The sequence below is a fragment of the Cucumis melo genome, chromosome 7 (genome assembly GCF_025177605.1).
Source record: "Cucumis melo cultivar AY chromosome 7, USDA_Cmelo_AY_1.0, whole genome shotgun sequence".
In the NCBI taxonomy this organism is placed as follows: Eukaryota; Viridiplantae; Streptophyta; class Magnoliopsida; order Cucurbitales; family Cucurbitaceae; genus Cucumis; species Cucumis melo.
Genome location: NC_066863.1, coordinates 3,310,880 through 3,336,078, shown reverse-complemented (window position 1 = coordinate 3,336,078; position 25,199 = coordinate 3,310,880). Strand labels below are relative to the sequence as shown.

Here is a 25,199-nt window from a genome sequence, read left to right as displayed (position 1 = left end):
TGCAACAAACTTAGATTCAAACCAACCAAAAAGGCATTCGAAACACGTCTTAGCTTTCAAACGACCCAATGACGCTTAAGTGTAAAAGCTTGTAACTCGTAACTTGCCAAAAAGTTCAAAAAAGTGTGGAAAAAGCCCTTCGATGGCAATCATGTCTGTATGTGCAACAAACTTAGTTCGAAACAACCTAACACCTGTTCAAAACATGTCTAAGTACCATTCGAACTTAAAAAATGGCCTAACAATGCTCAAGTATAATTTCGTAACTCATAACCTACCAAAAAAATTCAAACATTGTAAAAAAAGCACTTCAAGACCCAAAATGGCAATTAAGTGTGTGGATGCAACAAACTGAGTCTCAAACAAACCTAAAAGGTGTTCAAATCGTGTCTAAGTATCACTTGAACTATCAAAATGACCCAACAAAACTTAAGTGTAATTTCGTAAACCATAACCTACCAAAAAATTCAAAAAGTGTGAAAAAAGCATTTCAAGACCGAAAATGGCAACCAAGTGTGTTAGTGCCACAAACTTTGTTTCAGACCAACCTAAAAAGAGTTCAAAACGTGTGTAAGCTTTCAAAACGATCGAACAATGCTTAAGTATAAGTTCGTAAATCACAACCGACCAAAATTCCAAAAAGTGCGATAAAAGCACTCTAACACCCAACATGTCAACCAAGTGTGCAAGTATAATTTCGTAACTCATAACTCATAACCTACCGACATGTCTAAGTACCATTCGAACTTAAAATATAGCCTAACAATGCTCAAGTATAATTTCGTAAGTCATAACTTACCAAAAAAATTCAAACATTGTAAAAAAAGCACTTCAAGTCCCAAAATAGCAATTAAGTGTGTAGATGCAACAAACTGAGTCTCAAACAAACCTAAAAGGTGTTCAAAACAAACCTAAACCAAACATGGGAACAATCAAGAACAAGCTCAAGATTTTCAAGAATGGCATGAAAACATGCAACAAAAACTATTAAGAAAGCAAAAATTACCTCAGGTAGTCTAGAATTTCCACCCAGAATTAAAGAACCTACAAGATTACCTCAGATGATTGGAAACAAAAAAGAAGACCTTTGTATAGATTTAGATTCTTCTAAGAAAGAGGAATTAATTCCTAAATCTTCATTCCAACATTCCTGCAAGATTTCAACCCCTAACTTTGTTTCATACCCATTCAACATTACAAAAACATGAATCAAAAAAGTTTCCAAGATTCAAAAGAAGAATCTGACTCAAACAAAAGAGAAATGCAATTTCATTCAGATTTTCAAGTAAAAAAGATAGTTGTTTCAATATCCAATCTCAAATTCAGCCGACTTTAATTTTTTTTACAAAACCAACATTAAATTAAGGACTATATCAACCTTAATTTTCATGAAGTATTCCAAACCTCTCAACTTAAACAGATTAACATTACCTGTCAAGATCGACATTACTATCGATTGCAAAAGTTAAAGAAATGGGAGCCATGGAATCTCTCGCCCATTTCTCAATGAATCCAGTGCCCCTCTTGTTATGGTTCTTCTATTCAATGTTAGCTCACCTCCTTTTCCAGCCTACATCTTTTAGAAATCAAACTTAATCATGCGATTGGAACGAACAAAATTGAATTCAATTAAGTCACTTCATTCTTAAAATTTTGAAAGCGAAATTAAATGAATTTAGAATCACATATTCACATTGAGTTTACTTGATATATGTATGAATTTAGACTCATATATGTATGTGTCTACTTGACCTAACCGGTTGGACGATAAGGGATGGGTAGGTCTGGTTTTGGTTAGGCCAAGAGTGAAGAGTTCCCCACACAAGCTCTGATACTGAGGGAGCTCAACGCATTCTACTTGACCTAACTGGCTGGAATCTAAGGGCTAGGCAGGTCTGGTTTTGGTTAGGCCAAAAGTGAAGAGTTCCCCACACAAGCTCTGATACTGAGGGAGCTCAACGCATTCTACTTGACCTAACCGGCTGGACTCTAAGGGCTAGGCAAGTCTGGTTTTGGTTAGGCGAAAAGTGAAGAGTTCCCCACACAAGCTCTGATACTGAGGGAGCTCAACGCATTCTACTTCACCTAACCGGATGGGTTTTAAAGGCTAGGAAGGTCTGGTTTTGGTTAGGCCAAAAGTGAAGAGTTCCCCACACAAGCTCTGATACTGAGGGAGCTCAACGCATTCTACTTGACCTAACCGGCTGGACTCTAAGGGCTAGGCAGGTCTGGTTTTGGTTAGGTGAAAAGTGAAGAGTTCCCCACACAAGCTCTGATACTGAGGGAGCTCAACGCATTCTACTTCACCTAACTGGTTGGGTTTTAAAGGCTAGGAAGGTCTGGTTTTGGTTAGGCCAAAAGTGAAGAGTTCCCCACACAAGCTCTGATACTGAGGGAGCTCAACGCATTCTACTTGACCTAACCGGCTGGACTTTATGTGCTAGGTAGGTCTGGTTTTGGTTAGGCCAAAAGTGAAGAGTTCCCCACACAAGCTCTGATACTGAGGGAGCTCAACGCATTCTACTTGACCTAACCGGCTGGACTTTAAGGGCTAGGTAGGTCTGGTTTTGGTTAGGCGAAAAGTGAAGAGTTCCCCACACAAGCTCTGATACTGAGGGAGCTCAACGCATTCTACTTCACCTAACCGGTTGGGTTTTAAAGGCTAGGAAGGTCTGGTTTTGGTTAGGCCAAAAGTGAAGAGTTCCCCACACAAGCTCTGATACTGAGGGAGCTCAACGCATTCTACTTGACCTAACCGGCTGGACTTTAAGGGCTAGGTAGGTCTGGTTTTGGTTAGGCGAAAAGTGAAGAGTTCCCCACACAAGCTCTGATACTGAGGGAGCTCAACGCATTCTACTTCACCTAACCGGTTGGGTTTTAAAGGCTAGGAAGGTCTGGTTTTGGTTAGGCCAAAAGTGAAGAGTTCCCCACACAAGCTCTGATACTGAGGGAGCTCAACGCATTCTACTTGACCTAACCGGCTGGACTCTAAGGGCTAGGCAGGTCTGGTTTTGGTTAGGTGAAAAGTGAAGAGTTCCCCACACAAGCTCTGATACTGAGGGAGCTCAACGCATTCTACTTCACCTAACTGGTTGGGTTTTAAAGGCTAGAAAGGTCTGGTTTTGGTTAGGCCAAAAGTGAAGAGTTCCCCACACAAGCTCTGATACTGAGGGAGCTCAACGCATTCTACTTGACCTAACCGGCTGGACTCTAAGGGCTAGGCAGGTCTGGTTTTGGTTAGGCCAAAAGTGAAGAGTTCCCCACACAAGCTCTGATACTGAGGGAGCTCAACGCATTCTACTTGACCTAACTGGCTGGACTCTAAGGGCTAGGCAGGTCTGGTTTTGGTTAGGCGAAAAGTGAAGAGTTCCCCACACAAGCTCTGATACTGAGGGAGCTCAACGCATTCTACTTCACCTAACCGGTTGGGTTTTAAAGGCTAGGAAGGTCTGGTTTTGGTTAGGCCAAAAGTGAAGAGTTCCCCACACAAGCTCTGATACTGAGGGAGCTCAACGCATTCTACTTGACCTAACCGGCTGGACTCTAAGGGCTAGGCAGATCTGGTTTTGGTTAGGCCATGTTTTCAACAACACATGTTTTCAACACATTATTAAGTATGTACAGTATTTACAATATTTAGAAAATGAATAGCATGTCTTCTACGCATTTCTAAGCTATCAAAGAATGCATTTTCAACATATTTAAGATATTCAAATGACAAACACAATCACAAACCCGAGCTCCATGCTCAAGGGTTAGGCAGACATGCTTGTGTAAACTAGAAAGCAAATTAGACATGGTATTTATTTTAAGAATAAAGACATTGAAAAAGTTTAAAATTTGAACATTTTTGGCAAAATGAAAATTTCCCAAAGGACATAGAACATGCAAAGCTACAACCCTACCCCCCACTTAAAACTTTAATTTGTCTTCAAAGCATTTTAAGCAAGATTGTAAGGATCGAAAAAAGAGATAGGGAACAGAAAACTTCCCCTTGCTTGCAAAGGTTCCAAATTCGATTATACTCCATTTTTTCCTTTATTCCTACAAAAAGAAAACAAGATTTTCTATCAAATTTTATTAAAGAGGTTAAACTAAAAATTTATGGATATCTAGGATGTTAAAATCAGCGAGAAAAATAAGTTCTCCTGCCTTAATAAGAACATCCTCAACTATGCCTAAGGGGCTAACATATAGGACCTATCCACTAATTGGATGCTTACATTGGTCTTTTGCAAATTATTTAACCCCTAGTTCTTTTCCCACATACCCCACAAATCATCAATTGATGGGTATCTAAATCCATATCCTCTTAAGCTTGGAATGAGAACTAAAACCACCGCCTACACACGAGTATTTTTCACATGCATCAGAATAATACCATCACCCTAAATAAATAAAAAGGCTACGATCTTGGGTCTACATATAATCTATCAATTCCAATTCCTTGAAAGTTAAATTCTTCCATCTATTACAGCGAGGAAAAGGGATACTAAACATCCAAGTACAACGAAACATCCATCACACGTTCCACAATTTAATTATAGATCAAATATCATCCCAAATTCGTTAATTTGTATGCACTTCAAAATTTTAGACTACTTGCTTAGTTGCTTTCACATGGGAGACTTCAGCAGCTGGTTTTTAAATGTTTGCATGTGGAAAAACTTCATAGCAGCTATGAAATATCTATTCAAGATACTTTCATTGGCCACTCTCTAATCTACTTTTTCTGTGATTTTATTATGTCAAAAGAATGGAACGATCTAGAGTTTCACTAGCGGTGCATTAAGGATCCCATCCGAAACGAGATGCATAAAAGTGGACAGACAGAAAAGACAAGCATACCAGTCCAAAAGCTGGTGGCATTCCATATTCCAAAGCAGTAAGAAAATCATCATCAAGTGTCACTTCATAAGAATCATCCTCATCTTTTTGGCAATTGAAGTCCAAAGAGTCATTACATAAGAAACGAGATACATAAGAAACAGCTGAGCCATGCTTCTCATTGTGTTGCCTGATCTGGTCTTCTAATCATCCTCTGTGTCAATTTTGTTTGTTTTAAAAGAAAAAGATCATTACAACCATTCCAATTATCATGGAACCGGAACACTAAAACGTTCCAATAGAAACTATTATTTCTTGACATGGCACATAAACCAATAATGCACAAGTATACCAAGCAAGAAGAATAGAATGCTCATGTAGAGCTTCGACGCACATTGTTATGGAGTTAAGCACATAACACATAACAAAAACGATTCCTTTGGTAACCTTTCGACTGAAAGGGTCTATACAAGATGGAACAAAGTACAGGAAAGTTATCTTCCAAAAGGTGATAGACTATCCAGTTTAACTTGAGTTCAATACTAATGTACTTTCTCTCTTTCAAATGCCATGAAATTGGCTAAAAAGTTTCATCATCTGTGCACCCTTCTAACATTAATGATTGATATAATCACCTCTTACCTGATAAATACGATCGATCAATTCGAAAAATGCATTGGCCAGCTCACGACCACAAATGAAAAGTTCAAATCTTTCTGTAAACCCTGCATGGCTAATAATCCACAAGAAATGAAAATTTTTAACCCCTCCCAGGTAAGAAGAAAGAAAAGATAGAAAAGACATTCAAACAGCTGTTGGTGTAAAGATTTGAGATCTCAATCATGGTCATCCTCCAATAATTTCCCAAAGAGAATAATTGAATATTTTAGGATGGAAAACAAAATTGATAATGACCCAGAGCTTATTTCTTTGAAGTTCTTGTAGATTACTAAAGGGATTAGACAATACGACTTTGTGTTTTAACATCAAGAGTGGATATCTTGTTATAGCACAAACTTAACTTAGGACAGTATGCTCCGTAAATTATGCTTTTATGTTTCTGCTTGAATAATTAGTTGTTTTTGTGTGTGCACTCTCACATATATATTCTAAATGATGATTATCTTTCTTGTCCTACAAATGAATCCTTGGTTACAAATGGAATGGACAAATTTGACAATAAGATTGATAGAATCTAAGCGAGCAAAAGGCTGAAGTTTCATACCTGGGGGAGTGGAAGAACTGAAAGAACGTCAATTGTGAAGTAAGATAAAAAGAATCTCCAAGCTCTTGTGCAAACACCATCATCGGCTTCATCAGGTTTTGCATTATAAAATTTGGAATATCTAAAATGAAAATGACAGACTATAAGAATTATGTAGAGGAAGTCTATGATTGAGCTAACAATTACAACTACTATTCTCATCTTGTTGTCAAATCCAACACATCTTTTGCCTTAATCAACCAACAAGGTGTAACAGAACAAAGGATCCAACAAGGTAGCAATCACACACAACATGACAAGTATTTCATTCCACAAATGAAGAAATACCGGGTTTCTATCACCCAAACATTTAAGATATCCCAAACCTTTACTCCTAACTTCTCGATCAAATCTTATGTTTCCAAAACTCGTAAGCCTATCAAAACTAGTAGTAAAGCTTGTTGAAATTGATCTCAATGTGCTCAGTGAGCATGTTTCTCCAATATACAAAGGTTTACTCCTGGACAGGGGACAAAGCAAGTGGAACAAATGAACCAACAGATACTTCTACTATTTGATTTTGAAGAAAAGAATCACAGGAGATGGGGGACATCAGAAGAATTTCAACCGCACACAGAAAACAGATAAAAAATAGTATAGTTGACAACCCAACAACCATTTAACTGCAATACTTCCTAAATGATTAGCTGGTAATTATTTAATCTTAGAAGAGAACTAGAAATCGCCCTGGTCTATAGACAATACATAGAGAAATGACAATGATGTGAGTGATTGTTACTAAAGGAAAAAAATAGTTTACTGGTGATGAATTGAAGTAGCCTTTCCTTTGTAATTGAATGATTTAAAGAGTGATCTAATGAATGTTATAAAAAATAAATGAGGGGAGAAACTCAACCATGGAGAGAAAATGGATGGTGAATGAAGTACCAAAAAACAAACTAGCAAATGCAGTCATAGTTAAAATAAAACCATCTTCAAAAGTAGTCATAACTCAACCAAATGGCACTTATTTTCTACAAACCCAACTTCTTTTCACTTTTTAAATATTCAATTTGTGTTAGTTCCTACACACAAAAAGATCACAAACTCCTGAAATGGATAGAATTACAGGGCTACAGGTTATAGTATTTTTGTGAATCTAAAGCAATTATGAAGCATAACCAAGTAGCAAACACAAACACTTGATGAAACTACTAACAGTCACAAAAACTTTGGAAGTTAGAAGTGCAGAGAAAGAAAGTGAGAGAAGTCAATTCTGGCAAAGTGAGAGAAGTCAGTTTTGGCTTAAAAAATCCCTTTTGACTCCTTCCCAACTTCCCAGATGCAGTTGAACCCCTTCAAAATGACCACAACTGACTCAACTTACAGTAAAAAATCAAATTGAGTGAACATATGGCAAGTGGGTCCAATTCCTTTTACCACAGAAAACTATAATACAAGTTCTTTCACTACCTAAAACCCAAATTCCACAACCACAGTTATGCAAGAAGAAGAACAACAACAAAAATGCCTCTCAAACTCCAACAAGAAGTACAGAAGAACTTGAATTCCAAAAGGGAACTTTACTTACCTCCGTACTTCCATGGCTGAATTGAGTGAGCTAGAAATTAGAAAACACAAAGAATGAAGCTGATTTTGAGGTGCATCCGGAAGGCAATTTAAAGCTTTTGGCAGTAGCTATGTAACAAGTTTCCAAAGTGAGCCACCATAATCGACTAAAAATGGAAACCAAAATGAATGAGCAATCAATGAAATATTAAGTATATCTGAAGAAACAAACATATTATTCTGATAAACCCTGCATAATTATTCTGAGATTATAAAGATGGTGTTTAAAATTGTATTCAATTCATTTTAAAAGGTTAACCATGAAAAGGAAGAACAGTGGAGACCATGAACTACTAAAGGCATGCAATTTTTCACAATATCATGATGAGAGACTTCATGCTTTAAGTAGTCTTTGACACAAATCAAGACTATAAAGTGTCGAACATTTTCTAATCTTTATTAAAGTTTATCTTTTTTCATGCTTTAGTAATAGAACTAATTTCACTTAACAAGGTCCAAAACTTGATGATTAATCTTGAGTTTATGATTTCAACCGCATACTGAAGTCAGTTCAACCAATCTACGAAATTACAAAATTAAAAATATAAAGGATGGCATACAAATTATATATAGACATTTTGGACAACTGCAACTTTTTTTTAGTACACGGTTGCAGGGATAGGGGTGCACTCAGGTGCGCATATTAGCACGAGGAAGATAAAAACCTTCATTAGAAGCCGAGTAACGGCTGCCATTGTGGATACACACTCCTCTGTTAAATTTTCTACACCAGATTTTACATCTTCTCTAATCTGTGAGATGATTCAACATAAGACCAAATTAATTTTTCATATTACAGGAAAATATCATTTCACCACACAAATTAAGAAAAAAATATACCAAAACATCCATAATCACACCACGTAAACTACCTTAACAACAGAATCAGACAACCCAGGGATGGAATTCTCAGGAACGGTCTCCATACTGAGCTTCCGCTTAAGTGGGTTAGAAGATGGAGCAGGCTCTTCAACTTAGTCGGCGAGGGTTTGGAATCGGGAACCATGGAGTTGGGAATTTGGGATCTGACGGTGAAGCATTTTCTTTGGAAGACGACATAGGCTTCCGAGGGGTCTTCCGCCCTTGATTCCGGCGCCGTTAGCGCATGGAATAGAAAATGACAGTGGATCGGCGAGATGGGTATTTAGCAAGATAGGGTTTCTTGGGTGGATGCTTCATTTTAGAGAATAGAAATTGAGAGAAAGGAAGAGTGAAGATTCTGAGGAAGACGAAGGAGACAAGAGATCGAGAGAGAAGGGGAGGCGGAGAGAGGGGGAAGAGGAGGGAGATAGTTGCCGTTGAGAAGAAAGATGAAGAAATTTAGAAATGAGAGAGAAGCTGCGAAGGGAAGTTGTTTTTTGAAATTTGAAATGAAATGAAATGAAACCTTTTAATTTTTAACTAAGTTATTAGAGATTTTGAATTAAAAAAATAATATATAATTAAAGTTAAAAGAATGTATACGTGCATACACATTTTTTGCAAAAGAATACTTAATGCACTTGTTTTTTTAAAATAGTTTTTAGACAAACTATTATAAATAGTGATACTATTTTACTAATAGACATTATTTAATAGAATCTAAAAATTTAATATATTTAAAAACGACTCTAATTTTTAAAACAACTCTATTTTTATATTAATAAAAATAATAAAACAGATAAAATATTTTTCTATCAAGTATAAAAAAATTTATCTCGGAGAGGTTTCTTATTAAACATAAATAACTATATGTCATTAAAATATTTTATTTATAAATATTTTAAAAAATAAATTCTGTTATTTAAAATAATTTCTTCAGAACTTTTCATCAAACTATGTTTTTTCCATAAATGATTTATTTTGTATTTTTATAGCCACGTGGAGAAAAAAACAAAAGGTGTGGAAATGTGTCCTATCGAGCGCCGATTCGATGTTTCGTTTTAGTGCCCGAAATTCAACCATTTATCTATTTAACTACAATTTACAATAAATCACAACTCATTCTTATTTCTTAATTCTCCCTATTTAAGTATTCCGTAATTAGTTATAAGTTTCCACCATATAATTTGATCACAATTGAGTCTTATCATATTTCATGACTTTAGTTTAATATTTATGGGGAAAATATAAAAAAGTACATGGTCATTTCTATAAAAAAAAAATAAATAAATAAAGAAACCTAAATTCTTTTGAAACGTTACAATATTGTTATTATTGTTTACTTTGGAAATAGTTGCAAAATTAAAATTAGATTCAATAGAATCTTGAAGAAATTTCTAATACTAGGATAGCAAGAGATTCATAAATTATTTATAGTACCTTTATTGGCTATATCTAAGCATTGCTTAAAAATTGTAAAAGAGCGCTTAAGCTCCCTTTTTTAAATAGCTATCTATGTCGCAAAAATGTGAGCGTTCAAGGCATTGTGGAAATGGCTCGAAGTTGGAATACAAAGAAGGTCCACCCATAGCTGCTGCTTGCTGACGTAGATTCTCAATCACACTTAATTATCTAATGTATAAAATTTTCAAAATTTTATTTATTTGTTTTTCCTTTTCAATATTTGGTAATCTCCTTTAACCAAGGAACAAATTAACCCCCACCCTCTGGACCAACAAATTTTGACAGAACACAATAAACTCTTCTTTACCCATTTCTAATTTTTCAACCTCCTGCCTACTCTTTTTACCCAAAAATAAAAGCTGTAACTCTCTTTTATATAACCTCTTCTCTAACTTTTTCAAGAAAGTTCTTAAGCTGTATTGTAAGATTAATGATTTTTGTTAAAAAAAAATAATGTTATCTATTAACTAATCAAATGGTCCAAAGTTTAACATGGTATAGTTGTCAGAAAGTGAGCATCAAAATGACAGATTGTTAGATGTATATATTTCATTAACTAAGAGTTGTTAAGAACTTCAATGTACGATCAAGCTTTTGATTTCTTATCATGCTTGCTGGGGCTATGGATATATCTTTAGCATTCGGTAGAAATTCCAGGACATGGGTGGGTAAAAAAAGTTTCCTAGTTTTATATCTGCTCTTTGTGAGAAAAAAGAAAAATGCAAGAGAGGCCTTAACTAGAAAGACAATAAAATTAAAAGTAATAGTATTAAGGGCAGAATTTGTTCATCACCTTATGAAATTGTACTTGGATTGGAAAACCACGTGAACAACTTAATTAGGACTTGAGAAATGATCTAGGATTAGGAAAACCACAAATCTTTTTCCCTTTTTTTTTCACAACCACCAACTGAACAGAACACTCTATCTCCATTAATGAGTGAATATTTATAAGGCAAAGATCTCAAACTGATGCACAATTCATTATTTGAACTTCCTTAAAAAACAATCTACGAATCTAATCTTGCTTTTGTACTTACCATTGGATACATGTACTCCATTTGGATTTTAAACCTAATTGTCATATTAACTAGATTTTCAATCTACTATATTGTCTACAAGGATAGATTGTAAAAACTCAAAATGGATCATTTATGGGTCTACTCACTTACCTTCTCTGTATTTTGTTCATTCAAAGACAAGGGCCAAACTTGTTCAACTACAATAATGTCTCTATGTTACGAGACTTATGACTAATGACAAATATTATAATTTTATTTCTTTCTTTTTTGTTTATTGTAGTATGACGAATATTGACTTTAATAACTCTTTGCTCCACAAGGGCTAAGTGACTTCAAGTGTAAAAAAGTAACTAGTAGCTGGGAGGTAGTTATACATTTCATTGAATTGGGATACTTTATGTTTTTTTTTTACGGTAGGATTCTTGTACTCAAACTGATGTTTTATTGATTTTACAATATCAGATTATGTATATGACTATTTAATTCCCCAGATCATTTTCCAATAATTCAAAAGAATGTCTATTCTTGCTATTATGAATCTATAGAACGAGAAATAATTAGGGACATGCATAATAATAATAATAATGCTTCAGAACCAACTTCCTTTCTTTGTTCTTCAAGCTATGTATGACCAGCTAGTTTCGTCAAATAAATATTTTCCAACGAACATAACCAAGGTTGGGATATATGATGGAAGAAGGTGATGTTCGAAAAAAGAAAAGAAGGAAGAAGAGCATCCATAGCTACAAATTCACATGAAGAAGAGGAACTCGACGAACTCAAATGGCAAATCGGAGGAGTGGGTAGCAAATTAGAGAGATGGAGAGAGTTTTCGTGGATAGGGAAGGGTAATTTCACAAATAATCAAAGACAAACCTTTTTTATTACCAACCAATTTTTAAAGATTTTATTAGGTATGACAAAATATAAATCTATATTGTTACCTTTATCTATTCAATTTTATTCAACTTAACTTTATGTTTTCTTTTTCTCTCCATCTAACTTTTTCGATGATCACCTCCCTCCCTCACTCGCACCTCACCTCACCTCCGACGGTCACACCACTTTCAGTCTCTTAAATCTGGTTGTCTCCACTCCAACATCTCTCACTCTTACCGCTACCGCCATGCCATGCCACTCTCACTCTCTCATAGCCACGATCACTTTCAGAAATTTAAAAAATATATATAAAAAAAACATATGTTGATAAAAGGCAAACTGTGAAGCCAAACCAAACCACATAATGCAATTTGATTTTCGATTTTGGTCTGATTCTATTCTAGAAAGCACAAGCTCCAACAAACTATGAACACACCCATATATAATAGGGTAGATTATTAGTTTAGTCTCTTTTTTTCACTTTTTTTTCAAAATATTTAATAACACATTAATGTTAACACTATTAGGCCAACCAATAATAATAACAATAAAATTTATAGCTACATGATTTTATGTATCAATACTTCATCTATCTAACCTATTTGTTCAACCATCAAATATTGCTTATGTTTATGGATGTCTCTTAGCAATTGCCAAATAACATGGCTAATTAAGCAATAATTAAAATCTCATATACTAGTTCAACGAGTCACTATAATTTTGATCCCAGGGAATTTGAGACTTTGTATTGAAAAAAAACAAAGGCAGGTAAGTGTCAACAATGTATACATCGATAATTATGTAGAAAAAATGTAGTCCATGAAACCGTTGCTTAATTAAATAATTTATAAATACACTAAAGTCTAAATTGAGTTGGGTCATATATTCGAATGTTAGGGACTGCACGAAGGTTTTCATATAGATAATTCGCCAATTCTTCTTGTTAGCATACAACACCTCCTCGTCGTTAGACTAAAGTCTTAAAACTAGTAAACATATTTATCATATCATTCTGAATTTTCAGTGTTCCAGGTAACCTAGTTGATAGAAAAATAATACATAAATTCCTTGATTAAAGAAAAAAATTCTATTACTAACTTACTATGAAGGTATTTATTTAGTTGATACCCTGATTTAGTTGCTTCACGCATTTTTCACCGCCCAAAAATTCTCAAACAAAGGGTATATACCAAATTTCAATCAACTCACTTCGTAACTATGAATTTTTTGCATTTCGATCCTAGATAAATAATCAATAGCAGCTCCCCAAACCAATTGCTTCTCCAATTGTAGGCGTCCCAGCTTCAAATCTAACGAAGGGGGATATGAGTAATTAGTAGAATTAAGGACAATATTGTCCACCAAAAAGACTTCTTAATGCAAATATCAAAAGGCATTTGGGTAGGAAGAGAATACATAGAAGAGATGAAAGGATATGTAAAAAGGCATCAATTAATGAATAGTTCGAATAAAATAGACATCACAAAATGTTAGCACCATTCAAGAAGTCATCTATTTAAATCTCATAATGACTTCAAAAAGATGATTTATCAAGTGTCAGTTATTATGAGAACAAATGAGCAAACAAATAATGCTAAATAAACGACAGTTATTTAGGTCTCTTGCAATTCTTGAGCCCTATATATTGAACGTTTTAATTTTTCCACATCATATAAAATAAATACATTGAGAAAATTTTCATTTTAAAGTAAAAAGAAAAGGACAAAATTGCAACCATGGAGTCCACTAACCTGGAACGAGGTTGTGCAAATGTGGAATGGTCAAGAAATCTCCACCATCTAGAGCCATGTAGGACCAAATATGAAAATTAGATACTGACTTCCTAAAAACGAACTGATGCAATTTTAATTTCATAACTTATCTTCTCAAAGGACATACCTAAGAATGGAGGCATTGCAAACAATAGATCAATCTACAAGAATCCAATGCCTGTAGGCCCACACATCTGAAGCATGTTTATTCCTTATCTTCATATGCCCAAATGTAAGGCTTGCCATTTAATTAATAAGAAAACAACCTAACCTTGTGAGAAGAAGCAACAAGAAAGTCAGCATCAAGTGCCTAGATGTCGACAACCATATGTAGAACACTCTAGCACGCATCTACAAGCACTTTTGCCCCAAAATGATGTGCTAAGCCAACTATTTCTTCAATTGGAAGAACATAAGTTGCAGAGAAAAAAATCAAATCATACTGAATTCCACTATTTGCGTAGAGTTATTATTAGAAAGATATCAAGAGTAACTGGACACAGATCAAGAGAAGGAAAAATGTCTGACAGTTCTTTTCATTCTTCATTCATTTGACTTTATTATTTTTATTCAGCTGCAAACCTTTCCACTAGAAGTGTGATAACTGAAGTAATATGATAACACTTCAGTTTGAAATATTCACCTACTACTTGTTTTATTTGAGTAATGTTTATAAATTGAATGGTATAAAAAGGAAATAGATTAAAAAAAATGCTAAATATCAAATAGAATGGTGTACCCAGTACATTTTGAGACATGATAGGTAACCACAAGCTTTGTTTTTGTTGAAAACATTTCCTTTAACTCTAGTAAGTTTGGGACATTATGTTCACCTAAACTTACAAACTTCATAACAACACCGGTCCTTTCAGCTATAAGTTGCCAAGGAACAATGGCACTATGATGTTCAGCAACCGTAAGTATGATCTGCACTGAAAGAATAGATTGTTACAGTTTAAACTTAAAGTTAAAGCAGTATATGGCTACACATGTTTAAAAAGATAAAGGATGCAACTTCATGATGTAGGAATGTAAAACACTTTCATTAACTTAAATATGAAATCATAATCTTCACAAATAAAACCTTAAAGCCTACTGTTAGAATTAGTAGGGCTTTGTCCTTAGAGTATTTTTGGAGAGAATAATATATAAGATTTTATTTCCTAAATATTTCCTAGATCTTTTCCTTTCTTACTCCTATTGTACTATATTTATTTTCTCTATTTGTACCAATTGTATTCATAAGAAAAATAATAAAAACTAAAGTATCGTGGTTTTTCTCCCGGTTCTCTGGTTTCCACGTAAGTCTCGGGTTGTTCTTAATTGCTTTCAATATGGTATCAGAGCAAAGCAATAACAAAACCCTAGGAGAAACCCAGATCGAAATTGAACCCGTCACTGTCGTCGTTGCCGCCATGGAGAAACTGCTTCAGAACCTACAGAAACCGCCGATCTACCCAACGGGAGTGGTTTCGCAGTCGTACGAGCCACCGTCTGACCAGAAGATGCTTCGCGCGCCGCTTCTCTCCAGCGCATGGGCCGTTTCATCTCACCGCCCAACCCATTCCCTTTTACGCGCCGTCGGATGTCCAACCGTCAAGCCCTTCCGGCCATTCGCATCCTCACGCGCCGCCTATGAGCTCCGGACAGCAACCCTCAACCGTAAATCTTTCAAATCTGTACAGTAAGCATCCGCTGTACGTTGACTCTTTACAGCAATCGTTGTTTTCTGGTAACGGAATTAATCAACCTCAGAACAGATCGAACATTGAAGCGGGTGAGTCTTTGATGCATTTCAAACCAACCGAGTTACCGATGTATTCCAAGAACCCGATAACTTCGTTCCCTAATTTACTGTCAAATTATATAACTGGCTCTTTGGGTTCGTCTACAGAGAATTTTTCAGGTGAAAAATTAAATGGGCAAAATTATTTTTCTTGGTCTCAATCAATAAAGATGTTCCTCGAAGGTCGCCACCAGTTCGACTTCTTAACTGGAGGGACTGTACGTCCTCTACCAGGAGACGCCTTGGAACGACTTTGGAAAGGGGAGGACTCACTTATTCGGTCCATGTTGATTAATAGTATGGAACCACAGATCGACAAGCCTCTACTATCTGCTACCACAGCAAAAGATTTGTGGGATACAACTCAAACCCTTTACTCGAAACGACAGGATGCCTCTCGGTTGTATACACTGCGAAAACAGGTCCATAATTGCAAACAAGGGACTCTGAACGTGACTACCTATTTTAACAAGCTCTCTCTCCTCTGGAAAGAGATGGATTTGTGCAGAGAGACAGTTTGGGACACACCAAATGACGATACTCAATATGCTAAACTTGAAGAGGTTGACCGTGTTTATGACTTCCTTGCAAGACTTAATCCCAAATTTGATAATGTTTGTGGTCGTATACTCGGACAAAGACCTCTTCCCTCCCTAATGGAAGTTTGTTTTGAAGTCCGCCTGGAAGAGGATCGCACTAATGCCATGGGTGTACTACTACCCCTACCATTGACTCCGCTGCCTTTAGCGCTCGGTCCTCAAATCATGACAGTGACAAGAATAATGGGAAGTCAATTCCTGTGTGTAAGCACTGCAAGAAACAATGGCACACCAAGGATCAGTGTTGGAAACTCCACAGTCGTCCCCCAAGAGGTAACAAACGGTCCTCCAACGAGAAACAGAACTCAGGACGTGCATACATTAGTGAGACTACCCCTGCCAGCACCTCTCAATCAACTGATCCTACTGCGAGCCAGACCAAGACTCCGACTCTGGGTGCCATTGCTCAGTCAGGTATGCCTCAGTCCCTTGGGCTTATTAGCGTTGATGGGAAGAATCCTTGGATCTTAGACTCAAGGGCTATAGATCTTTTGAAAGGTTCTTCGAAACACTTTATTTCTTATGCCCCGTGTGCCGGTAATGAAAAAATTCGAATAGCTGATGGCTCTCTAGCTCTAATCGTTGGCAAAGGACAAATAGTTCCCTCTGACGGTTTTACTCTCCAGAGTGTTTTGCATGTCCCTAAACTGTCTTACAATTTGTTATCTATAAGCAAGATCACTCGTGAATTGCATTGTAAAGCTATCTTCTTATTTGTATCGGTTTATTTTCAGGACATGAGCTCGAGGAGGACGATTGGCACTGCTTGACATAGAAGGGGACTTTACATCCTCGATGATGATACCTCCTATAGTAGTTTGTCTAGGGTTAGTTTACTGTCATCTTACTTTAGCACTTTTGAACAAAGACTGTATGTTGTGGCATTTTCGACTGGGCCACCCAAACTTTACATATATGCAATATTTATTTCCCCACCTTTTTTCTAAACTTGATGTCTCTTCTCTATCTTGCGATATGTGTATCCGGGCTAAACAATATCGGGTCTCTTTTCCCTCACAACCATATAAACCTACACAACCGTCTACCCTCATCCATAGTGACGTTTGGGGTCCTTCCAAGGTCACCACCTCATCGGGAAAGCGGTGGTTTGTAACTTTCATCGATGACCATACCCGTCTTACCTGGGTCTACCTTATAACAGATAAATCCGAGGTTTCATCCATTTTCCAAAACTTCTATCATACTATTGAAACATAATTTCATAAAAAATTGCAATTCTTCGAAGTGATAATGGTCGGGAATTCCAAAACCATAACCTTAGTGAATTTCTAACCTCCAAAGGGATTGCTCACCAAACCTCATGTGCCTACACTCCTCAACAAAATGGAGTGGTCGAACAAAAAAACCGTCACCTTGTGGAAGTAGCTCGCTCCCTTATGCTTTCCACTTCCCTTCCATCATACCTGTGGGGAGATGTTATTCTTACAGCCACTCACTTAATCAATAGAATGCCTTCTCGTATCCTCCACCTTCAGACTCCCTTAGATTGTCTTAAGGAGTCTTACCCCTCTACTCGCCTTGTGTCTGAGGTTCCTCTTCGTGTGTTTGGGTGTAACGTCCCAACAAACTCGTTTTTGTTCATCTTACTATTAATATTTATGTATGATCTTGGAAAAGACAAATTTATTGGGAGAACCTTATCATTTTGAATTTTCCGGTTTATTAAAGTTGGGTTTTCCACTTTTTTTATTATTAAGTATTTTTCTATTATGTTACCTATTTTAGTATTTAGAAATTATTTAGTGAGTTATTGCTAATTGAAAGGAGGGTTGGTTGAGTTTGGTGAGATTTGGAGAGAGAGAGAAGATGGTTGGTTTGAGTTATTTAAAGGAAAAGAAAAGAGATATTGTCTTATAAAAAGCCTTGGGTCTCGTGCGTAAATAAGAAGAGAAAAATCAAAGAAAGAAAGGGGGGAAAAGAAAAGAGAAAAAGGGAGAAAAAAAAAGATTTATTAATAAAACCCTAGCCGCCGCCGCCGCGAACCCGAGCCGCCAAGCCTTCCCCTCTCTGTTCAGCAGCGCAGCCGAGTCTGCAGTCCACCCGAGCCGTCGCCGAGCTTCCAGCCGCGTCGGAAGAATCGTCCAAGCCGATCTGCGCACGCCGAGCGTCCGCCGGAGCAGCCGTCGCCCGAAGCCGAGCCCGCGTCACCCTTCGCGATCCGCAGCCGATCCGTCAGCCAGCCGCGTCGTGTCAAGGGCATAATTTTCCATGGTATTATTTACCGATGGTCGTATGCCCGAATACCCCCAAATCACTTTATCTTTATGTCTTGAAAGTAGTTTAGGTTAATTCTTTCGTTTAGGTGTCGCCGAGTCATAGTGTGACATTTCGGCTTTTTCATATGCAAGCCTGCCAAGGCCAAAATTCTCAATATGTACTATAGGGGGTACATGACTAAGTCCGACCCCCGCCCAAGCCTTGTCGCACTCTTTGCATGTTGAGTTATTTTCCTTGCAATTGACAGTCTTCAATGCTTTCTTTATGACGTTTTCAACTATTTACTTTCTCTCTCCCGTTTTATAAAAACATTTTTCCAAGAACGGGAAGGGAGGCTACGTCATACCGCGAGTTTGACCGCGGATTCCGATTTTCGAACGGCTGACTTGCTGATTGAGCTAAGCAAGTGCCGCACAATCGTGTCGAGAAGTTACGATTGTGACAAGTGGTATCAGAGCCAAATTGGCTAATTGACGATAAGACCGAAACATGTCGTTGTCGAATCCATCGGGCAAGGCCCAGAAAGACCGACTAGTAGAGCTAGAAGAACAGATGCTCTACCTAGTCGAAGTTCCCGACTCCATCCGCTACTTGGAGTCTCGTCTCGAAGAAATTTCCGAGAAAACTAATACGATCGATGCGGTAGCTGGCCGTGTCGAAGGGTTTCCGATACAAGAGTTGATGACAAGGGTCGACGCCCTGGAAACAACTATAAACATCGGAAGAACTGTCAACTACGAGCGTGGAGATAGTTCGACGGGCTCTGTTGCCCATATTGAAGAGCGTGTTCAAGAGCTGGATAGCTCTCAAAAGACGCTGTTAGAGATGATAAACGGCATGTCAGAGGACTTCCGAGCTACCCTCGATGTCGTCAGAAATGAAATCGCAGATGTGAATGCGAGACTGAGCCTCGCAATGCGAGCAATGGCAAATCAAGCTCCCGCTGGGGGAGCCATTCCGGTTAGTAGAGTGAAGATACCGAAACCAAAGCCCTTCTGTGGGGCAAGAGACGCGAAGGCCCTAGAAAACTATATCTTTGACCTGGAGCAGTACTTCAGGGCCACAAACACGATTACAGAGGAAGCCAAAGTCACGTTGGCGATGATGCATCTGTCTGAGGATGCCAAGTTATGGTGGAGGTCCCGATTTGTTGACATCCATGAGGGACGTTGCACAATAGATACTTGGGACGCTTTGAAGAGAGAGCTTCGCTCACAATTCTTCCCTGAAAATGTCGAGATCTTGGCTCGACGGAAGTTACGCGAGCTGAAACACACCGGTAGTATTCGGGAGTATGTGAAGCAGTTCGCAGGACTGATGTTGGATATACGCGATATGTCCGAGAAAGACAAAGTTTTCTGTTTTGTCGAAGGATTGAAGCCGTGGGCGAAGACGAAGCTATATGAACAAAGAGTTCAAGACCTCACGTCCGCGTACGCTGCAGCCGAACGGCTGTTTGAGCTGTCTAACGACTCTTAAGATACGAGACGTCATCCAAGTTCCTCATCTGGAGGAAGTAGGAACAACTGCCCAAGTTCTCCTAAAACTACAGGAGGGGACAGACGCTTTAATGGAGATCGTAGATCCCATCAATCGAATACTGGAAACTTCTGGCGAGGATCAAGTAACCAGAATCTGTCCAATCGTCCTCTTAGTTGCTTCATACGTAAGGGACCACACATGGCCAGGGAATGCCCGAAAAAAACTGCTTTCAATGCATTCCAGGCATCTTTAACCTCAGATTCAGACAATCAACAAAGTCAGACCGAGAGAGAAGTAGATCAGACAGAAGAAGTTGATAACCCTCGAATGGGGGCCTTGAAATTTCTGTCATCTCTCCAGAAAAAGGTGGGGGAGACGAACACGTCAGTGGAAAGGGGCTTAATGTACGTTGACACCTGGATCAACCAAAAGGCAACCAAAAGCACTATGGTTAACTCCGGTGCCACCCACAATTTCATAACAGAAGTAGAAGCTAAACGTTTGAATCTCCGCTGGGAGAAGGATGCTGGAAGAATGAAAGCCGTGAATTCTGCTGCCCTACCTATCATCGGACTGGTGAAACGAACGATGATAAGATTGGGAGGATGGAGTGGCCTCGTAGACTTTGTAGTAGTAAAAATGGACGACTTTGATGTGGTACTGGGAATGGAGTTCCTACTTGAACATCAGGTAATCCCAATGCCTTTGGCCAAATGCTTGGTGATCACTGGACCTACACCCTCGGTTGTACAGACTGACCTACGTCAACCAGATGGATTGAAAATGATCTCGGCCATGCAATTAAAGAAGGGTCTCTCTCGAGACGAACCAACATTTATGGCCATCCCACTCAAATCGTCAGAGAACTCAGGGGAGACAGTCCCTAAGGAGATCATGCGCGTGCTAGAGAAATACCGTGATGTGATGCCCGATAGTTTGCCCAAGTCTTTGCCACCTCGAAGAATGATTGATCATGAGATCAAGTTAGTGCCAGGGGCAAAACCGCCTGCGAAGAATGCTTATCGTATGGTGCCTCCGGAGTTAGCTGAACTTCGGAAACAGTTAGATGAACTACTGAATGCAGGGTTTATCAGGCCTGCAAAAGCTCCGTATGGGGCCCCAGTTCTTTTCCAAAGGAAGAAAGATGGGAGTTTACGACTGTGCATTGATTATCGCGCCCTAAATAAGCTCACAGTCCGTAACAAGTATCCACTTCCCATAATTACTGACTTGTTCGACCGCTTACATGGGGCAAAGTATTTTTCAAAGTTAGACTTGCGGTCGGGATACTACCAAGTGAGAATTGCAGAGGGAGATGAACCGAAGACAACCTGTGTCACCCGATATGGTGCGTTCGAATTCCTCGTAATGCCATTTGGTCTCACCAATGCCCCTGCCACCTTCTGCACGTTGATGAACCAGGTCTTCCACGAATATCTCGATAAATTCGTAGTAGTCTACCTGGACGATATAGTGGTCTATAGTACGACCATGGAGGAACATAGGGACCACCTACAAAAGGTTTTTCAGAAATTGAAGGAGAATCAACTGTACGTCAAAAGAGAAAAATGCTCTTTTGCACAAGAGCGGATAAACTTCTTGGGCCATGTGATAGAGTGGGCCGAATTGGAATGGAAGAAGGGAAGATTGCTGCGATACGCGACTGGGCAATGCCGAAATCAGTCTCAGAGTTACGCTCCTTCCTCGGGTTGGCAAATTACTATCGTCGATTTGTCGAGGGATTCTCGAAACGAGCAAGCCCGCTGACTGAGCTACTGAAAAAAGACGTTCACTGGAATTGGGACCCCGAGTGCCAAGCCGCCTTCGACGGCCTAAAGCAAGCCTTGATGGAGGGGCCACTTCTAGGGATTGCGGATGTGACCAAACCTTTCGAAGTCGAGACAGATGCGTCTGATTATGCGTTAGGGGGTGTGCTCCTACAGAATGGGCACCCGATCGCATACGAAAGTCGAAAATTGAATGCAGCCGAAAGGAGGTATACTGTGTCCGAAAAAGAAATGCTCGCAGTAGTACATTGTTTGAGGGCCTGGAGACAATACCTACTAGGGTCGTCGTTTGTAGTGAAGATGGACAACAGTGCAACTTGCCACTTCTTTACCCAGCCAAAGTTGACTTCGAAACAAGCAAGATGGCAGGAATTTCTGGCCGAGTTCGACTTCGAATTTGAGCACAAGAAGGGGTCGAGCAACCAGGCTGCGGATGCCCTAAGTCGAAAACAAGAACATGCAGCCATATGCCTGTTAGCTCACCTCCAGGGGAGCGAGATTGGTGGGTCGATCAGAGACACCTTGAGAGAGTTCCTACAGAAAGATCATGCCGCTCAGAATGTCATGAATTTAGCGAAGGCGGGCAAAACACGACAGTTTTGGGTCGAGGAAGACTTGTTAGTCACAAAGGGCAATCGACTATATGTTCCAAGAGCAGGGGGCTTAAGGAAGAAATTGTTGTACGAATGTCACGACACTCTATGGGCTGGCCATCCCGGATGGCAGCGGATGTACGCCCTGTTGAAGAAGGGTTACTTTTGGCCGAATATGAGAGATGATGTCATGCAGTACACTAAGACGTGTCTCATCTGCCAACAAGATAAGGTAGAGAAAGTGAAGGTTGCTGGACTTCTTGACCCTCTACCGGTTCCAACAAGACCTTGGGAGAGTGTCTCTATGGACTTCATCACCCATCTCCCTAAGGTAGGCGACTTTGAAGCCATTTTAGTCATCATTGATCGTTTTTCAAAGTACGCCACCTTCATCCCCGCCACCAAGCAGTGTTCAGCAGAAACAACAGCTCAATTGTTCTTTAAGCATGTTGTTAAATTGTGGGGAGTCCCGACAAGTATAGTGAGCGACAGAGATGGTAGATTCATTGGCTCCTTCTGGACGGAGTTATTTTCCTTCTTGGGGACGAGTCTGAACATATCATCAAGCTACCATCCCCAAACTGACGGCCAGACTGAGCGATTCAACAGCATGCTCGAGGAATACTTGCGCCATTTTGTAAACGCAAGGCAAAAGAATTGGGTCCAGCTGTTGGACGTAGCCCAATTATGTTTCAACGCTCAGACAAGTTCATCTACAGGGAGAAGCCCATTTGAGATTGTTTCTGGGAGGCAACCAGTACTGCCACACCTTGTTGATCATCCTTTTGCAGGGAAGAACCCTCAAGCCCTCAATTTCACGAAGGAGTGGAGACAGACAAACGACATCGCCCGAGCGTACTTAGAAAAAGCATCGAGGCGGATGAAGAAGTGGACAGATAAGAAGCGACGGCCCCTTAAGTTTAGAGCGGGAGACCAGGTACTCATCAAACTACGACCAGAGCAAGTCAGGTTTCGAGGACGCAAAGACCAACGTCTCGTCAGGAAGTACGAAGGACCAGTTGAAGTGCTGAAAAAGGTAGGGAATACTTCTTACAGAGTAGCGTTGCCCACATGGATGAAAATCTACCCAGTAATTCATGTTAGCAACCTGAAGCCGTACCACCAAGACACAGAAGACCTGCAGCGGAATATCGTAACTCGCCCAATTATCGACCTTAGTCAGAAGGAAGACAAAGATGTTGAAGAAATTCTGGCCGAGCGAGTAAGGAGGGGCAGAAGACCCGCACGAAGGATCCACGAGTATCTGGTAAAGTGGAAGAACCTTCCTGTGGAGGAGACCAGCTGGGAACGTGTCGAAGATCTTGAAGCGTGGAAGCAGAAGATAGAAGATTTCAAGCTTCGCCAGTTGACGGGGACGTCAACCATTTAGGTGGGGGAGAATGTCAAGGGCATAATTGTCCATGGTATTATTTACCGATGGTCGTATGCCCGAATACCCCCAAATCACTTTATCTTTATGTCTTGAAAGTAGTTTAGGTTAATTCTTTCGTTTAGGTGTCGCCGAGTCATAGTGTGACATTTCGGCTTTTTCATATGCAAGCCTGCCAAGGCCAAAATTCTCAATATGTACTATAGGGGGTACATGACTAAGTCCGACCCCCGCCCAAGCCTTGTCGCACTCTTTGCATGTTGAGTTATTTTCCTTGCAATTGACAGTCTTCAATGCTTTCTTTATGACGTTTTCAACTATTTACTTTCTCTCTCCCGTTTTATAAAAACATTTTTCCAAGAACGGGAAGGGAGGCTACGTCATACCGCGAGTTTGACCGCGGATTCCGATTTTCGAACGGCTGACTTGCTGATTGAGCTAAGCAAGTGCCGCATAATCGTGTCGAGAAGTTACGATTGTGACACGTCGCGCCGCTTCGATCCGACGCAGCGCAACCGAAACGTCCGTCTGCAGCCGTCGTCGAGCGAAGCCGTGGTGTAGCCAGACCACCCGGATCCGGAAGCCAGCGCCTCGTCGCGTGAGGACTCGACCCGGCCGAAGCCCCGCTCCGTGACCCGAAGCCCGGCCCGCGCCGCGTGCCTCCGACCCGGAACCCGAGCCGCGTGCACCCGCGAGCCGAGCAGCGCCCGCGTGCGAGCCGCACGTGCGTAGCCGCTGTACCAAGCCGACGCCTGTCTGCACCACGAGCCACGCCAGTCTGCGCCGCGAGCCGAGCCGATCTTCAACCTCCAAGCCGAGCCGGTCCCTGTTCTCTTTCGAGCCGAGCCGCCAAGCCTAATTTGGCTCATGCCATCCAATTTTCGGTAATTAAACTAATTATTTTGGCATTACCCAGTAAGACTCAATGACTTTGGACACTAAATAATTTAATTTGGAATTAAATTAAATTATTTTCCTTAAGGGACGTCTTGGACCAAGTAACTGCTGCAGCGTGGGATTTCTTCAGTAGGGGCTCAGCATTGCAACCTCTTTCTAGGGTAAGTCATTTCAACTGAATTTTGAACCGTTAGTCGTTGGTGACTTAATTACGAATTTTGGCGTATTAAACAGTTAGGACCTCGTTGCTTGGAAAGCACACTTGCCTCGCGGTTAGAACTCGCCAAGTAAATCTCCAGGTAAGAGATTTCTACTACTAGCTCCATGTTTAGAATTATGAGGTCACGTATACCTTCAATTGTGCATGTCGAGGACTAGACTGTACGATGCATGAAATTAATGATAGTATGATGCGATTGATGATATGGTTATATTATAGCATGATGTTGTGATGACGAGAACTGTTATGGCTGTACGACGGGTGTCGAGATGGAGAGTGTAATGATGATTTATCTGTTATGTCATATGATGACGCCATGTGCATGTATACTGCGATTAGGGTACCTGTTAGCTTAACCTGTTAGAGTCGTACCTGCATGGGTGTCCTTCGGGATCACCACATATTTAGGACTGTGCGGTCCGACGGGACACCAGTCTAACATGGATATAGATATGACTCGACGGGGTCCTCGCATCCCGATTGTCCTAGGTGTCCCCCGGGGCACCGAAGACCAGAGTTACGTTCCTACGGGAGCGCATGTTGCACGTG

The 25,199-nt window shown here is 39.7% G+C and overlaps 1 protein-coding gene across 2 annotated transcripts in view; it reads right to left on the bottom strand.

The window, feature by feature from the left end:
* Positions 1 to 1,045: 1,045 nt before the first annotated feature.
* Positions 1,046 to 25,199, bottom strand: part of LOC127150263 (uncharacterized) — a 46,423-nt gene continuing 22,269 nt past the window's right edge. The window contains exons 1-5 of one of the 2 annotated variants that reach the window (XR_007822475.1): positions 8,533 to 9,038; positions 8,326 to 8,412; positions 7,623 to 7,767; positions 1,432 to 1,576; positions 1,046 to 1,150 (exon numbers count right to left, since the gene is read on the bottom strand). The gene's annotated coding sequence lies outside the window, so the exon portion shown is untranslated. Of the gene's footprint in view, positions 1,151 to 1,431; positions 1,577 to 5,249; positions 5,561 to 6,052; positions 6,174 to 7,622; positions 7,768 to 8,325; positions 8,413 to 8,532 lie in introns of those variants that run through there. The other variant, XR_007822477.1, reaches the window with a different exon arrangement.